Source organism: Canis lupus, chromosome 35 (assembly GCF_048164855.1).
Source record: "Canis lupus baileyi chromosome 35, mCanLup2.hap1, whole genome shotgun sequence".
Lineage (NCBI taxonomy): Eukaryota > Metazoa > Chordata > Mammalia > Carnivora > Canidae > Canis > Canis lupus.
Genome location: NC_132872.1, coordinates 19,676,454 through 19,693,319, shown reverse-complemented (window position 1 = coordinate 19,693,319; position 16,866 = coordinate 19,676,454). Strand labels below are relative to the sequence as shown.

General features: G+C 35.7%; 1 long non-coding RNA gene across 6 annotated transcripts in view; it reads right to left on the bottom strand.

Annotated features, from left to right (window-relative positions):
• The window catches only part of LOC140624973 (uncharacterized), a 76,394-nt gene that overhangs the window by 22,410 nt on the left and 37,118 nt on the right, over nt 1–16,866 (bottom strand). Inside the window, exon 1 of one of the 6 annotated variants that reach the window (XR_012024393.1) lies at nt 933–1,070. The exons of the other annotated variants lie outside the window; for them this stretch is intronic. This is a non-coding gene — a long non-coding RNA (uncharacterized lncRNA). Of the gene's footprint in view, nt 1–932; nt 1,071–16,866 lie in introns of those variants that run through there. 6 annotated transcript variants of the gene reach the window in all.

Below are 16,866 nucleotides of genomic sequence, written 5' to 3'. Positions count from 1 at the left end.
CAGCTAATCAGCTCTGTCATTCTATAGGGAAAGCTACCTTAGACCTAATGCAAATGAATTATGAACAGCAAATGCAGCTGTTGTTCCAATAAACTTTATGCACACTGCAATTTAGATTTCATTTCATTTCCACAGGTTATGGAATATCTTTAAAAATTCTTTTTTCTGACCATTTAAAAAATTTTTTTTGAGATTTTATTCATTTATTCACGAAAGACAGATAGAGAGAGAGAGACAGAGACAGAGAGAGAGGCAGAGACACAGGCAGAGGGAGAAACAGGCTCCATGCAGGGAGCCCAATGTGAGACTCAATCCCAGGACTCCAGGATCACACCCTGGACCAAAGGCAGGCGCTAAACCACTGAGCCACCCAGGGATCCCCCCCTGACCATTTAAAAATATAAACACCTTCTTGGGTCTCAGGCCAAACAATAGACTGCAGGCCAGATGTGACCACTATGTAGACCCCAAAGCACCATTCTTTGGAAGGATCATGATTTGGTATCAGTGAATACTTGCTAAGTCTTCATACTTAGTTATCTCTCCCAAAGTTCTGATAAATCATTTATTAATTAGAATATATTCTTGAAATCACGTGCACTCTGAGTCAATTCAGTCAGTTGATTTCATACCTCATTAATTATAGCTACAATTTATTAAGTACCGATGAAGTACAATCATTATTTTAGCACTTTAGAAATACCCTATGACATAGCTATTACCATGTCTACTTTATCATTGAAGAATCCAAGGCTCAAAGTAGCTAAAGACTCTTGATTATATTTCATACAGCAAAAAATGTAAGGGCCAAAATTCAAATCCAACTTGTGTAAGACAACCTGTGTGCTCTTTCCATCACGCCAAAGTTTCTAGGCCTTAGTGATGTGAGCTTATTAAAAGCTTATAGCTATTCTTTTATTCTCTCTCTTTACCTGCATTTGGACTTGATTGCATCTTTTCACGTGCATTTTATTCTTTTCAATTTGAAAATAATATTCCTTCAATGGAGCCCAAACTGCACAACTAATGCCACACGATAATAAGTATAGTAAGTAGTGCAGTGTGAGGAAAAGTTTCTTGTTGTGGAGAATGGCTCTGAGATCATAATGCCCATTATTGAGAGAGTGAGCAGGAGAAGAGCTTGCAGGAAAGAGCACACGTTCTCTCTGAAGAGAGAAGATGAAAGCAAGTAGGACTTCAGTGGTTGTACCTTTGAGCTCTGCAGAAGTGCAGGCCTTACTCTGTTACTAACTAGGATGACCTTGGGTAATATACTTAACCTCTCAGTTTTCTAATCTTGAAATTGCTTATTGAATTTTATACCATGACCTGTTTTACAAAGACACTTGAGGTAACATGGGTGAATCAAATTTAACACCTATTTGCAAAACTCACAAGATTGCTAATTGGCATAAATTGCAAGTTAGAGTATGTGAAAGTGTTTTGATACAAAAAGGAAACTTCACAAATAAAAGCTCTGTTATGAATATTCCAGATTCCATCACAGAGTATATTTGGTGAAGATCACATCATACGGGGGCTCATTTTATCAAACAGAATCTTTAACAGGAATAATGTTATTTGCCCCTTCCCTCATTATAGAGATCTTAAACTGATGAATCCATTCATCTCTGTTTATATTTGCCATTTGGATGAAATTCTTCTTTAACAAAAGTATATGCTTTCCCTAAGAGCAAAGATTACATTTCATAATAAATCTATGTCCTTGAAATAGTGTATGAATCTCCAAGCATAGATATTAGTGAAATATTATTTTGGAGGATAAAAGTAACCATTTTACAGCTCATTGACCCTTCAATGGTGTTTTCATGGGGATGTTACAGGCAAGACGAGACGGTGCAGCATCAGCAGAAGGGGTGAAATCAATATGTGTCTTCCATGCCCCTTTCCTATTTCATGCAGTAAAATTCAGTAAAAAAAGAATATTGATATGCACAGTATCAGATAACTTAACAACAAAGAGCCAGAGAAATTCTTTGTAGCAACACATCCTGCGACACACAAGTCCCTCCTCTGGCAGACTATTTCCTTTTAACCATTTGAGGCTTCTCACATTTCCGCTGCAGCTGGAGCCCATCCCAAGGCACTTCCTGCATCTTCAGATTTTTGGCACAGGGCCTTGTGCTGTTCCACTTGGCTCTTCTCGAGGCATCGGATTTGTTGCTATGAGGATGGGTTCTGTCTCTATTGTTGGCTTCATTGTAAGTAAAAGATGTCTACTTTTCAGAGACAGCTATACCAGCTTTGATGTGGGTGGGGACGAGAAGGGAGTAGTGAATGCCATTTTTCTTTATTTTTTGACACTGAACATTTCAAATTTGCACTCTGGGAGAACACAAAGCAAATTTTCTTATTAAAAATTATTTTCCTATTAAAAAAGTCCACATTATATTTAGGGAGTGCTCACCAAGATCTAAATAGTTCTGTACTTCACATAAATATCAGAGGAAGGCATTTAATAAAGCTAAACCAGTAAGAGTGGCTGACTTCTTCTGTTTAGTTGTATCAATCAATCAGAATGTAAAATGTACATTTATTTTGATTCAGTAGGACAACTTCTATGAATTTATCCTCCAGACAGGTGGAAAAATGTGCATCCAGAAATATATATAAAGATCACAAGACTGGGTCATAATGGCCCCATGGTAGCAATAGCCCGAGGCTAAGGAACAGTTCTGTCCACTCAGTCTCAGCTCAGCAGCATTCTTTATTCACTGCTGATAACTTACTCCCTACGGGTACTTATGTGTGTGACACACATATATGCTTTTTCAAAGGGCAACCATCTCCACAACTATGGGAACACATGGAGATGAAGGAAAATACAGCCTATCAGAGGAGGCAAATAACTCTGCCACAGTTATTTCCTTTTGTGTTGTTGACTTGTTTGATTTTAATGAAGCAAGTAGTAAAGGAATATATGGGGAAATACGCAGAAAGGATAAATCTATGAAGGATAAAAATAGAAACCTTTTCTCTTTGCCCCAAATTCTCCATCCCCACATTTTCTAACAATAACTATTATTAGTAGGTTTGTATATACCCTTCCAGTATATATTTCTAAGTGTGTGGTGTATATATAGGTGCATATGCACCCAAGCATGGTTTTCATAAATGGTATCAAAACATACACCTTGTTCCATGATTTATTTTTTGACATAATATTGGAGCCTTTTCCATATGAGTACACATAACTGCCCCACAATTTTGATACCAGCACAATATTTAAAATGCAAATTACGTTAATTTATTTAACCATTCCATCATTGGTACATATTTAGACTGAAGAATAAAACACTGGAAACAGATCCAATGATTAAAATTGTGTCAATAGGTATATTGACACATATATTTTTTAATTTACACAAATTTCCCTCTCTCTCACTTGCCCTCTCACTAGAATGCAAAATCGCCCTGTGTTTGGTTTTATTGAAAATCCTTTCTATTAAAACAAACAAACAATAATTTCCAGTTGCAGCAAACAATCTCATAGATAAACAAATAAAGGGATTTATTTGTTTCTGCTCTGAGTTTCAGGAATTCCAGATCCTTCTTTTTCCCATCCCTCCCCCATCTTCCTCCCATCATTCAGTTCTGTTTTTTCTCTTTATATTAGCCTCATTCTCTAAAAAACATTGATGAGAAAGGTTTTTCAGGCTTACGTTGTCTCCCTGTGGTGATCCACAAAGAAAGAGAAATCCTCTCTTACTAGTTTTTATATGTAAAATCTGGGAGGAATCTGATTGACTAATGCTGTAATCAAAAGGATGAATACTATCCTTGGTCATTCCACTGTAATGGATTGAATATTGTCTTCCAAGAATTCATATCTTTCTGGAAATTCAGAATGTGGCTTTTTTTGGAAATAGGGTCATCATGGACATAATGAGTTAAGATGTGATCATATCAGAATAGGGTGGACCCTTAATCCAATATGCCTGGTGCCCTGAGAAGAGAAGGAGAGATACTGAGACAGACATACACAAAGAGAAAACCATGTGAAAACACGAGGAGGTCACCATATGCCAATGGAGGCAGACATTAGAGTGATGCATCTACAGACCGCTATTTGCCAACAAACATGAGATACTAGGAGAAAGGCATGGAGTAGATTCTTGATGTGAGACCCCAAGAAAGACCGAATACTGAGACATTAATTAATTTTGGACTTCTGTCTTCCTAAACTATGACACACACACAAAACAAACAAACAAAAAAAAAACACCTCTCTTGTCTTAAGCTACCCAGTCTGTGGTACTTTGTTATGGCAATCCTTGGAAACTAACATACCCACCAAAACTGTGGAAATGGGAGAGGGACAGTTTTCCAAATAATGCAGATACTATTACAAAATTCCTAAGAAGAAATATTAAGCAAAGCAAAGCAAACAGATGAACACCACCAACAAAAACAAAATTAAAATGATCTGTTGGTACACCCTTGAGATATATGCAAAACATTTTTCAAACCCCATATAGCTATGTTTATTAATTTGATATTTTTACCCCATCTCCTTCCATAAAAAAATTTACATAAGAAGTAACAACATAATGAAATCACAAATGTATAAAGAAAAGCAAAGTCAAGTAATAATGGAAGGTAAAAGAGGTAGAATGATTTCAGTAGAACAGAGCACTTAAAGCTATGTTTCCTGGTATTTGTCAAATGGAATTTGAGTCCATGCAACTTTTATTATCCAATGAAAAAAGCATACCTGACTGTTTAGAAAGAAATGACCTTTATTCCTAGCCATAAGAAGAAATGTGTATTTCAGTAAATCAGAATTAAACTAGCCCTCAGGAAAATCAAAACTCAGTCTCTAATTAAATTCTAGAAGCAAGAGAAATTGAATCTGGAGGAAAGTAACATCTTCCAAAGCTTCAAAACACCACTTTAATTTCTCATACTTAATATTTGACACTCAAAACAAAAATTATCAGGTATACCAGGACTTGGAATCAAATGATCAAAATAAAATGAACAAATAATAGAGAGACCCATTGGAGAACTAGTATTGCAGTTATCAATCAGAGATCCTAAAAGAAATGTGATTAATAAGTTTGAAGATGCAAATGAGAAGATGGTGAGTTTCAGGTAAGCACAAGAGCTGAACTTGGTGAAATTAAAAAACAGACAAATCAAGATAGTAATTATACCTTTGCAGAAAGAGAGTGGAGTCTAGGTGATGCTGCAAGGAGTGTATTAAAAGTATTGGTATTGTTTGATTTCCTGAACTGCTTGATGATTTCATGGATGTGTTTCCTTCCTGAAAATTAATAGAATGGTACATTTTCTGTATATATGTTATACTTCAAATAGAATTTAAAAAAAAATGCACCATACTGGTGGGTTTCTGAAATAAATACATATTCTAGTTGACTGAAAGGTGAGCCTATAGCTGCCTGTGATTTCTAGATGTGAATGCAATTTGGAAAGGAAGGTCCAATGTCTTACCGAAAGATAAATTCTGAATAGGTGGAAAAGGCAGAGATTATAGCCTAGTATTGTAAGTCAGTATTTGTTTATTGAAAGAATTAGTGAATTGCCTATGTATTCCTTCTGCTGAAAAATGTGGTTCAAATACTCTACTGAATAAGTAAACATTAATGGTCATGTTTTAGATCTCTTTTCGGTATCCAGTTCTTTTTTTTTAATTTATTTTTAAGATTTTTATTTATTTATTCATGAGACACACACACACACACACACACACACACACAGAGGCAGAGACACAGGCAGAGGGAGAAGCAGGTTCCGTGTAGGGAACCTGACCTGGGACTCGATCCCGGGTCTCCAGGATCAGGCCCTGGACAGAAGGTGGTGCTAAACCGCTGAGCCACCCGGGCTGACCAGTATCCAGTTCTTTTACACACAGGGTCAGAACAAATTCTATAGTATCTAAATTGGGAGCAAAGAAGTAATCTTTCCGTATTAGGCCCTGTCTTTGATTTACTATGTATTACCTGAGAATTTTTATATTTTTCTTGCTTCCATCAAAATGCACTAGACATACTCCCTGGCTACACAGAGATCAGCTAATAGGAATATTCTAGTTAGGATCATGCAGATGATTTATTTATGGGCATGCTGGGCAGAGTTCTCAACATTCTACATCAATGCCCAAGCCAGTTAACACTAAACATGTGATTTAACAGATTTCCAACAATGAACAGGTTCTATTTCTCTGTTTTTTTAAAGCAAGCTGGAACAACCTCTTATTCTGATTGAGGGATGTAAGTATTGACAGAAGGAAAGCCTAATGGCCTATTTGAGAACCACGGAGTTGAGTGAAATTTCCCTTTTCACCATTTTACATGAAGGACTCCCTTCAGGGATCGATATATGTTTCCAGTGTGGTTAAAGTGAATACTTGACTAACATTTTAAAGAAAAAAATCAACACTCTTTGTTACTGCACTTCAAAAAGAAATCACAAAGAAATCAGCTCAGAGAAAAATAAAGATTAGACAATTGTGGCGGGGTTGTATACTAGGAAAATGAGTCATTTATGCATACATATGTAATCATTCAACAGATATAGGGAGCCCCCGCTGTTTGTAAATTAAATTATATGGCTCCCTCAACTGCCTATAGTTTAATGGGTTGGGAGGTTACACACAGTGCTAAGCTAATAATAGTACAAAATGATTGCAGAGAAAAATATTAAAGGAAATGACAATGAAGTGTATGTATGTTTAAAAGTACTGATTGGATATTCACAGGGGGAGCTATGGAAAAGGAAATCACAAATTAAAGTGGGCCTTGAAAGAGGGTAAAGAGTTGGATAGGAAGGGCAAGGGCCATTGATTGTTTTTTCCTTTTCTTAGGTGAGGAGGCAATGTATGAAAACTCATGGGCATATGTCAAGTTTGGGGAGGATGAGGGAACTCTGCCTGGAGCAGAGACATGAAATACAAAGCTGGAAAAAGTTTTGGGGAAAAGACATTTATTCAAGGCAGAGTAAGGTTTTTGGGTTTTAGAGAAGATGGCAAATGAAGGCAACTTGAATTAACAGAAAAATCATAAGGTTTGAGGTAAGAGAGACTTGGATTTTTAAGTCCAGCTCTCCTACACATATATGTGACTTTTTCCTCCTTATAAAAGAAGATGATCTTATCATGTAATTTTATTGTGAATCTTAACTATAATAATATGTATTAAGTTGTTGAGTCATATAAACCCTTATTACATGTTAAAACCTCAACCAACTCTTCTATTTTATGCTGTAAGTGGTTTATGCACTATATGGTACAAAATTGTTGAGATGGCTAATAGCTTGATAAAGACTGTATTTAAGGAAGATAAATCTGACAGCAATTTGGAAGTCTTGAAGAAAAAAGAAAGTGGCTGGTAAAGCCATTTTATTGGGCTGGGGAATTTGAACCCCTTTACAGATGTACTACAATATAGATCCTCTGGGGAGGGATGCATGGGCTTCTGATGACCAAAGCAGTTCATGACTCCCAGAAGATTAAAGCTGTTTCATGTACTATGGAAGATGCTAGACTATGAAGGAGTAAGAAGTAGAATATAATAATACAATGTAGTTATTGTATATGGAACTTAAAGGAGGAATTGAAAATAACACTGAAATCTTAATCTTGTGTTACCAAGAGCGTCATAATACCATTTCCAGAGAAAGGAGATTCAGTTTGGAAGGGAAAGTTATATATTTGGCTTTAAGCAGGTTATATGTCAGATATTTGCCAGAATTGTCAAGTAAAATCCTGACCAGAGGGAAGTTTGCCTGGATTTGGGATGCAGGTCAGAGAGGGAGACAGAGATAATTTAAGGCTGAACCTCTCCGATGGTATTTCTGCTCTGAGGGCACGTGGCTACAGACAGGGGCTGCATAAAGCCATGGATATAATGAGATAGCCCTTGGTAATATATTTCAAAATATGGAGAAAATGTTTAAAACTTTTGCAATTCCAAAAAAAAAAAAAAAACCCTGTTATGTGCATTTGCAGTGAAGTGTTATGAAATAGAAAAAAAAACAGTTTTAAGGTAAGACACAGGATGGAATGAATCTGCATTAATTACTGCTGCTGCCAGTAGGAATTCAGAGAAAAAAAAAATGTGAGAAGACTGCCATAGAGAGAGGTTAATTTTCTCAGAGTGTGAAAATAAAGTAAAATGAACAGAGGAGCAGGGTCTACCCCAGAGTCGAAAGGTAGAAGGAAGAAAATCCAATTAGGGAGAACTTGTCAAAAAGGCAAGAAGATGTATCAGAAAAATAAAGTGTCAGAAACCTGGACAAAAGAGAATTTGAAGAATAGATTGTCAACAATGTCAAAGGCAGCAGGGAAGTCACACAAAATGAGGGCCAATGTACACTAGAGTCCTCTTCCTAAACAAGTCTTTAAAATAGGTAATGTTGGGACACTTGGGTGGCTCAGTTGGTTAAGGGTGTGCCTTCGGCTCAGGCCACGATCCTGGGGTCTTGGGATCCAGCCCAGCTTTGTGCTCTCTGCTCAGTGGGGAGTCTGCTTCTCCCCCCTCCTTCTGCTGCTCCTCCTGCTTGTGCTGTCTCTCACCCACTCTCCCTCTCTCAAATAAATAAATAAACAAAAAATTTTAAGATAAAATAAAATAGGTTATGTTACCATGTTAAAGTTGTATGTGCAGATGTTTAGATCATGTTCTAGAATAAAGTTTCATGAAGAAACTTCTCTACTTGTAGAAAGCCCTTCAAGAGATCAATAATCAATCATAAGTCAATCATAAATGTGAATCCTTTGGGCAGATCACTTATTTTACATGCTTTTTACTCTATCACAGCGGCGTGTGACTCAAATCCTAGAATCTGACAATCTTTTCCAGTTCAGACCCGATTAGAAGTTGAATACTGTCGAGATTAGGATAATTTATAACCTCAAAATTTGGCACTTTCGGGATAATGATGGGACAAATCAGTTTTTGTTGTTGCTACAGAAATGGCTCAAATACCAAGAGCTCTATTATCCAGTCTCCTGCACTCATTAAAATAAAAACAAACAATACACAAAAAGATGAGAAACAAACAAGCCAGATATCCTATTATTATCATCGCTGTTTTTAGATTAGGAAAATAGCACATATCACTCTCACTTTTCTAAGCTGCTAAAGCAGCTGTTAAAAGCACTACTGGAAGGAAATGCTCATAATATAGCCATTTTACCTAACTCTCATATCATTTCTCCAAAAGCAACAAAAGTATGAAAGTGTTTAGGGGGAGAGAGCAAGCACCAAACTGGAAGTCAGGTCTTGTTTCCATTGCTTTTCTCTCATGACTTGTACAAATGATCTTACTTCTATGCATCTCAGTTGGTCTACCAATCCCCTACCCCGTTGACTGCTCTGGGCCTCAGTGTGATCATTTATGATGGGCAAGCAACTGTATCTTTCTTTGTAAACATATTGTGAGGATTATGCTCGATAACATCTCAACAAGTGCTTAGCATACCGCAGGCATGGACTCAAAGTTCTTTCCATCATCCCCTTCCACCTTAGAGATCTTTTGGAACAATCAAATGACAAAAGCCGCTATGTAGTACTTTAGGCATTCACAGATGATAAAGACAGTTGGGGAAGGGGGAGAAAAAGAGAGAGAGAGATTAAAAGAGGCTGAAAGAAGATGTCTCTTATTAGGAGGTGATATTGAAAGACTACAGAGTAAAGGCCTATGCTGGAATAGAGCTTCGTGGCAGATACTGAAGAGAGACAAAATATGGCCATTCTGCAGCTCCAGAAATGGATAAGATATTAGCATTGGGGGGGGGACAAATTTCATGTTTTAAAGGGTCTCAAAATCTTTGAGATTGAGGCAGCCATAGTTGGGATATAAATAGCTTGTCTAAATTCGTCTTCTGTGAAAGTGATAAAAGGGTAATAAAAGTGATATTTAATTATTAAAGATGGGCAGCCCGGTGGCTCAGCGGTTTAGTGCCGCCTTCAGCCCAGAGCGTGAACCTGGAGACCCGGGATCGAGTCCCACGTCAGGCTCCCTGCATAGAGCCTGCTTCTCCCTCTGCCTGTGTCTCTGCCTCTCTTTCTCTGTGACTCATGAATAAATAAATAAAATATTAAAAAAATAATTATTAAAGATATCAATAACTAAGATTTTCTAATAAGTAAGGCTTATGTTTCCCTCTAGATAAGATTCTAAGGGGACACTTATACAAAAGAGCACTTTTTTTCTTCCAAGCAAAAAAAAATTACAGTGGATTTTAAATATTTTTGACTCTGATTCATGTACTTAAAGAGTATAAGATGATATTTAGACACTTTTTGTACAAGGCATGCTCATCTTTACTATTCCAAAGGGCTCTCTCTACTTGCTAATGAGTCACGATCTGTACTTTCCAAACCAAACCAAACCACAGATTTTTTTTTAAAGATTTTATTTATTTATTCATGAGAGACACAGAGAAAGAGAAAGGCAGAAACAGGCAGAGGGAGAAGCAGGCTCCATGCAAGGAGCGGATGTGGGACTCAATCCTGGGACTCCAGGATCACTCCCTGAGTTGAAGGCAGATGCTTAACTGCTGAGCCATCCAAGTGTCCCCAAAACCACTGATTTTTAAGCAGGTTTTTTTTTTTAAATGTATCAATACTAAGTACAATGGTATCAGAAATGAACATTAGTTTTAAAAAATTTTATTGGTAAATAGATATTTATTAACTGGGGTCTATTTTGGGTAGTACTTTGGTATCTATTCTATTCAAGTTATACTATTATATATAAATCTCATTCTAGGCTGAGTTGCATTAATTAATGGATAGCATTTCCTGTAGTAACACATATTCAACAACCAACAATCCAACCCACATCCAATCCATATTCAACATCCAACCAAGGTAGGTCATTTGTTATGAAAGGTGTCAGGTGACAGAGTGATAGGTGTGTGCAAAAGATCATGTCCACTGAGGAAAAAAACAAAAACAAAAAACATAGGTGCTTAGGGTTTATTATGCAAAAAGAAAGACTATCACATGAGGCTTCAATTTAGATTTCTCTGTAACTCCAGTGCTCTAGGCTAATTATTTGAATTAGTTTGTGGTAAATGATAGAAATATATTTTAAATGAATTAAAGTAGGGGGTGTTTTATTATTATCAATAATTCTTAAATGTTTTATAAATCTCTCCTTAGAGAATCTTTTAATCTAGTTCAGGGATTCTGATACTGATAGGTAGAAAATGCAAACCATGAAAAACATTTAAGAAATTACATTAAATGCCAGTGAGTTGTATTCATATAAGGAAAATAGAGTTGTACCACCAAATGAAGGAATGTACTTTCTTGTGTGCTCATAAAGGAATTGGAATTGAGTTGAGTGACTCTTCAGGTCAGATTTTTCTGACTATCATTATTTTTCAACGTTTCATGTATCAGATGATTTTCAGAGTCTACAGCCTGAATTTTGATTCAAGAAAATTGGTATGCTTTTTATGGGTTTATAAGAGTGGAAATATTTGCCCATTCTCTTCTATTTAACCAAACTTGTAGAGTAGATAGAGCAAAAAGAGATGTTGAATTTAAGAAAGGAGACAACTTGGAGTGCAGGATCAGAGTCCGTTTCAAAATGGTGAAGTAGGTGGATATTGTCCTGGCAGTCACTTCCTTCCCTTTCTGTATCCCTAGTCCACCTCCTGCAGCAGTCCAAACCCACCATCCCCACCAGCACAAACTCTGAAGTAAAATAAACCATTGTTTAAATTCAAAGTTGATCGTTTATTATCTACTTGAACTAGAAAGAATGACAAATTCTTCTAAGTTTCTTAAATTTGGATTAAAGGAGAATGTACAAAGGCAACATAAAGTTGCCAGAAGAAATACAGTGCACCTAATTAAATTTTAATTTCAAGTTAATGATGAAAAAGAATAATTTATTTCATATAAAAATGTCCCAACCATTGCATGAGACATACCTACCCTAAACAATTATTTATCATTTGAAATTTGAATTTAACTGAATGCACTAAATTTAATCTGATAAATCAATTTGAATTTCAGATTAATGATGAAAAACAATAAATAATTTATTTTATATAAATACGTCCCCAATATTGCGTGGTATATAATTACATCAAGCAATTATTCATCATTTATCTGAAATTCAGATTTAACTGGGTATCTTGTATTTTTATTTGCTAAATCTGGCATGATCTCTGGCATAACAGGAACTGTAAAATATATCCAGAAGCAGAAAGAGGAAAGACTTTTGTAGATAAATCTGGATTCAAATTCTGCTTCTATCAGAATTTTGTTCATAAGATCTCAGTCTGACTTTTCCAAGGCAGTATCATGGGCACTGAATCTCTGCTTTTCTTCACCATCAGTATTACACTGCTCTCAACTGGTTCCTACTTTGGAAATAAATTTACATTATAACAGAAGACTCTAAGATCTCTCTCTACCTAAACTCTTAGAAAGGAAGAACTTTGTATCCTCACCTTTTGAGGAGCTTATTATTGACTCCATCTGTTGCCCTAGAAGAAGACATCTGGGGGAAGGCTCCTCTTCACAATATCTGCCTTTTCCTAAGGGTATGGGCATGGAATTGCAACAGTGACAGTGTTTTTCCATAGTGTCTCCACTGTGCAGATGATGATGAACTGTCATAATGATTTGTTTCTTAGATTTATTCTGAACAAAACTGTGCCTTTTTTCACGTCCCAGAAAAAGTAATCGAGGGAGTTCGAATCTCGTGAGTGTGTAACCCATTTCACATGACCATGGTAGCAGATGCAGATTTGGAAATTATCATCCAATTAGTCCTTCACCACTCTAGCATAATAGGGTGGTACACCATCCTATGGCAACTCCTCTAAGTGATCTTTTAGCTTGTGGAGCACAGGTGTTAATTTAATTTATCACTTAATATGGTGGTTTTGTATAGTAAATATTTATGTTTCCAGACTTCATGACCAAATTCTAGCTGACGTTTCTTAGTAAATTACATATATATGTTTTATTGTTTAAACTTTTAACCATTCTAAAAGATATTATTGTCTCCATCTTGCAGATGAGAAACCTAAAGCAGAGATAGGTCATATAACTTGTACAGGATTGCAATTGATGGAGCCAGCATTTCAACTCAGGCAAATAGAAGTTAGAGTACATATTCTTTACTCCTAAGCAATATTACTGGGTACTATTGGAGTAATATATGGTAATAATGAAACTATTTCCTTGTGCAAGTATCACTTCTATGGAATAAAGTCATTATTTACAGAGAGTTGTATTTTTATTTGTAATGGGATCTAAGCCAGCGTATTTCATTTTGAGAGGCACTATTCATCACCTCAGGCTAAGAGTTAGCTGATGCCTCTGCCAAATGTCAGTGATTCAATTTATATTCCAACAGAGGTTTTATTCAGTCATTATTTTGGATTTGTTTTCAAAGCTGTACTTCTACTTGCAAGCTATCTAAGTTTCTGTTTATTTTGTTTTGTTTTACAAAGGGACCAACATAATGGATACTTCAATGTTAAAATTGTATTTAAGTCTAAATATAGAAACTTGGTTTGAAGGCTGAGATAAAACATCCAAGAAAAGCCTTCTTTATAGATTTAAACCCTCAGATTTTCACTTCAATTTGCAAAAAAAAAAAAAAAAGTATTGAGCAAGAAGATTTAAATGATTTTTAACAATGTTTTTTTTAAAAAATACTGTGATACTAAAAAAAGAAGAAGAAAGAAAAAAAATAAAAAGAGAGAGAGAGCGTGAAAACAATTGCTCTTTCTAATGTACATTATACGGCCAAGGGGGAACCTTCCCTAGCTTGACTGGAGGAAATTAGCTGTTGGTTTCAAAATCACTCTTTCCAGAGAAGTTGGGTGTGTGACTCAGATTTCCACACCAAGGTGGTCCTTGAGAGAAGACTTAGATATAGAAGAGGTTATGTTAAATTCTTTGGTATCACTTATTATTTCCTTCAGGTAAACCACATGTCAGAGAACCTCAATCTGAAAATGATACAGGTTACATGTACTTCTTCCTCTTCCTTTTCAAAAGGTCTGTCAGTTTTCATGTGTGCTCTTGATTGCTGTATTTCTATAACTAAATGTACATATCAGAATAAAAAAGTCATTCCAATCTTTAGTTGCAAGATCTTTTATATCCATGTCCTGGACAGATGAAATGTGATACGATTCGAAACTAAGCATAAAAAAAAAAAAAAAAAAAGAAACTAAGCATATACAAATTGGCACACAGATTTCTACACTTTTCAAATGCTTTGAATAATACAAAAGACAATACAAACAAGGAAGAAAAATAAGAGGACAAGAAATAGCATTATTTGAGCACCCAGTGTACTCCTCACACCATAATAGGTCTTTTGTGCACAGTATTAAATTTAGTCCTACATCATTTTATTGATGAGGCACCTGAAGAGTGGATATATGAAAATAACTTTTTCTAAATTATGATTGTGATATAAATATAGGTACCAGGATTCTAAGTTAAAATAAAAACTTGGAATCTGTGATATTTCAATTATACCTCTCTTAGGAATTTAGGCATAATGTTTAGGGCTAAACACTCTGAAAGTAGCTAATGGTATGGAGACCCCTCTAAGCCTCTAGAAAATTAAAATTAAAAAATCTTAATTTCTTAAAATATTTTCAAAGTTAATGTTCTAATAGTGGTTTGGCTTCCATAAAAGATACCTAATTGGGAAAGTACATCATTAACTTTAGATACATGAGACTCCTGAATTATTTCACACATATTTAGGGTCAAGTGTTAAATATTTTGTTTCAAATATAAGATATATGCTTGAAAATTAGTTTGGCTGACCCTGAAACTTAGGAATTCTATTACTTTAAGAGCTTTTTGGATTATAACCTATTTGGCATTATGCCATGCTTCATAATTGTGTTTGCTTTCTTCATAAGAACCACAGTTTCCTATTAGACAGGAAGTGATAGATTACTGTAATCCATGTAGTGGTTGCTTGTCAGTAGGACATTTTTTCATTAACATTTACTGCAATACATAAGGCTTAAGTATACTCTAATTGTGGGATTTCTTTTTAATGTTTCATATGTAAGGGAATAGAGCCAATTGATTCATTAATTCATTCAATTAATATTTACTTTACTGGGTGCTTTATTGAGAGCTAAACTTGCACAAGGCACTAAAGATACAAGTAGATACAAGTGAATAAGCACAGTCTAATGGGGGAGATACTAATCAAATAATTAGCAGTCATTGTAAAATTCCAATTGTGATAAGTACTAAGATATACAGTGCTCTGAGACAGAGTGGTAGGGAAATTAACCTATGGAGGTTGGGATAGACATCCCTAGAGGAGTAATGATTAATCTGAAATCCGAAGGATGAATAGGGGTAAATTAAGAGTGGAAGGAGATACGAGGGTTTTATTCTTTGAATCCCAGTTGGGGATAGTGATGGTGGTGTGGGAGTAAGCCAAGGAGCAGAGTGGACTGGAGATCAGTAAGCAAGATGAGACAGGTCAGGACAATTGTGAAAGACGGGGTGGGAGATGAAAGGATTTCAAGGCTGAAATGGAAGGGGATTCAAGAAGGAGTGACAAAATCGGTTTTGTGTTGAAAATGATTGCATATGTATCTCTCTAGATGTAGTAGGAAAATCCACGAGACGGGATAAGGATGGATGTCAGTAGCCCACTCAAGAAGTGTTTGCAGCAGTCAAGTCTAGGAGCATTCATAGCCTGACCAGGATGGTAGTGTGGATGGAAGTGTAGATAGACCAGATATGGGAGGTGTCTATATTGTCTAGAAACAGACATTGGTGATGAGTTAGATAGAGGGATAGGAGACAAAGAAGAGGACTTGCTTAGGGTGACTCAGGCTTCTCACATTATAAAGCTTATTTATTCTTCTCAGATGAAGGCACTGCTTCTTAAATGCTTCCAGAAAAAACAGCTTAACCTAAGAAAATGAGTAAATTGCATTATTAAAAAAATAAAGATTGTAGATGACAGATATAATGGAACCTGTTCAGAGCTCTCAAAACTATGCAATTTTGGCATCTTAGGAAGCAAACTACAAATTCCTTACACTAGGTTGTCTGAATTGTTATGAGGGGAAGTGTCCTCAGCTCCACATTAACTGTTTCCCTATATGTTTCTCCTCTCTGGATTTTTTGCATAAAAACAACAAAATCACAATACTATTCTCTAGCATTTTTACTCCTATAGGCTTTTATTCCTTTTCATTAGTAAAGACACCTATTCAAAGCAGAATAAATCGTGTCATTGAGAACCCTATTATATGAGCAGTCACCACCTAGGTGTGGTGGGGGCAGAGGAACTTAAGGTCTTTCCTTCTTTTATCCTGAATAGTTAAAAGAAAGTTCATAGTTTCCATGTTTTAGCACTTTTTTTTCATTGGGAAATTCATTTAGTGAAGAAATATATTTTTACATAAGATTTTTAGAGAATAGTTAAGAGAGCACAGGTAATTTATTCCAAACCTAGCTTAACATGATCTAAACCCCTAAAGATAATGTCAGGAAAGAAAATTATTAGTGGCCATCTCATTCATGAACACAGATGCTTCCACTGAGTTTAAGACTCCTGGATGGTGTTTCATCCCATGTCTGGATGTGTCTCCCTGAATTATCCTGACCCTCCTACCTATGAACTAGATAGGTAAATAAATCCAGAAATAAGTATTAATAGTAGATAAATAAAATAGTAGTAGTAGTAGATACTAGTAGATAAATCCAGAAATAAGAATTAATAATACTTTAGCTAGAGAAACACTAGTGGGAACTCTCAAATAGTCATAAGACACAGTACAAAATAACATTAATATATATTTGTTTAGGCTAATTCAGGAATATCTAACTGTAGTTAGGCAATGCTGTA